Genomic DNA, 2,396 nt, shown 5'->3' with positions numbered 1-2,396 from the left:
GCCTGCTGTGCCAGCTTTATGCCAAATCTGGGCCAGAATTTTTGCTAACTGGGACATTACTAATCCAAAATTGAGTTTTGCTATATTTACAGTACGAGATTTACAAAATGTCTTCCTGGAACATGATCTAAATATTTAAATGATTTTTGCATTAAAAGACAATCTTATTTGTCTGAAATACAGCTATTTAAAATCTGAGGGTTCAAAGCAATCAAAACACTGAGAAACACCACCTTTAAAATGGTCCAAATTAAGTTCTTAGCAATGCAGATTACTAATCTAAAACTGAGTTTTGATATAGTTACAGTACGTGATTTACAAAATGTCTTCCTGCAGGGTATCCGCGGGGTCTTAAAAAGTCCTAAAGTGTCTTAAATTTCAAAAACAAAATATTAGGCCTTAATAGGTCTTAAATTCACTGAAATATTGTGTTGTAGATCTTAAATAATTTTAAGCAGGTCTTTATTTTCCTCTGTCCAAGTAAAACTACCTGAGCAGGCTGACATCCGTCCAATCACCAACAACCCATCTTAATGAAATCAGGGAAAGAAAACTAAAAACATTGACACAACTCTTCATGATAATAACAGAGCAATATATCCCTTTACATGATCTTCCAATCATATAAAAACTATATACAGAATAAGGGGGAGTAGACATAATATTTGTCAATAAGTATGAAACGTAAGGTTTTATAACAGAAATGCATTAGGTTGAATAGAAGGTTTACTCAATCAATTTGGACCAAAAGCCAACAAATATATATTTTTGATTATTTATGTAATTGGGTTTACAATAAATATAATTTTAACAATGTTAAACTTTTCATTTAAAAAAAGAGAAGGTAATATTATGTTGAAAAAAGAGTATACAACTAATTTTTTGTTTTGACACATTAAAGTATGTTACTAGAAATAATTGTTTTATTTTTTATTTTTGTGGCAAGCAAAAAATAAATAAATCCATTGGCTCAACCGGGCCATTTAAAATAATGATTAGTGTTTAGCCGTGTATAAGTCTAAATTTCCATTCATAATGGTCTTAAGTTAAAAGGGTCTTAAAAGGGCTTAAATTTGACTTGATGAAACCTGCAGATACCCTTCCTGGGACATGATCTTAATATTCAAATGATTTTGCATTAAAAGACCATTTTATTTGTCTGATACAGCTATTTGAATCTGAGGGTTCAAAACAATCAAAACACTGAGAAAAGTCACCTTTAAAATTGTCCAAATTAAGCTCTCAGCAATGCACATTAATCCAACATTGAGTTTTGATATATTGACAGTACGAGGTTTGCTAAAGGTCTTCCTGGAGCATGATCTTAATATTTGATTGATTATACTATCATCTTTACTATGATCTTTTATGTGAAGCTGCTTTGACACAATCTACATTGTAAAAGTGCTATACAAATATAGGGGAATTGAATTGCATTGATTCTTGCATTAAAAGACAATGTTATTTGTCTGAAATACAACCCTTTGAAAATCTGGAATATGAGGATTATTAAAATCTAAATACTAAGAAAATCACCTTCAAAAATGTCCAATTTAAGTTGTTAGCAATGCACATTACTAATTCAAAACTGAGTTTTGGTATATTTACAGTACAAGATTTACAACATGTCTTACTGGAACATAATCTTAATATTTGAATGGTTTTTGCATAAAAAAACTCTTAATTTGTCTGAAATACAACCATTTGAAAATCTGGAATCTGAAGGTTCAAAACAATCAAAACACTGAGAAAAATCACATTGAAAATTAAGTTATCAGCGATTCACATTACTAATCCAAAATTAAGTCTTCATATATTTACAGTGCAAGATTTACAATATCTTTTCCTTAAACATGATCTTAATATTCAAACTATTTTTGCATTATAAGACCAAATTAATTGTCTGAAATAGGACCGTTTGTATTGAAAATCTGGTTTAAAGCAATCAAAACACTGAGAAAAATCACCTTCAAATTTGTCCATTAGACATTACTAATACAGAATTAAGTTTTGATATATTTACAGTATGAGATATACAAAATGTTCTCCTGGAACATGATCTTTACTTAATAATCTAATGATTTTTGCCATAAAAAACGCTACCATTTTGACCCATGCAATGTATTTTTGTGGATCGCCAAATACATTGTATGGATCAAAAATGTGGTCCAGGGTCACACATTGCAAACCAGACTGTACATGAAGTCATTTCCAGACGCCGTTTTTTTTACTCTGCTTTCTATGTCCCCTTCATCTTATTGTTTACACTGGACCACCGATGTGCAAGTTTGAATGGCGTCAAAAATAGCTCGTGTTTTTTGGCGGCTTTTTACTGCATGCATCCATGCCGATGCGGGTACGTGCGTCACGCGGCTACAGAAGGTGAATGAGTGACT

The sequence above is a fragment of the Danio aesculapii genome, chromosome 17 (genome assembly GCF_903798145.1).
Source record: "Danio aesculapii chromosome 17, fDanAes4.1, whole genome shotgun sequence".
Taxonomy (NCBI): Eukaryota; Metazoa; Chordata; class Actinopteri; order Cypriniformes; family Danionidae; genus Danio; species Danio aesculapii.
Note: the sequence above shows the minus strand (reverse complement) of the source record.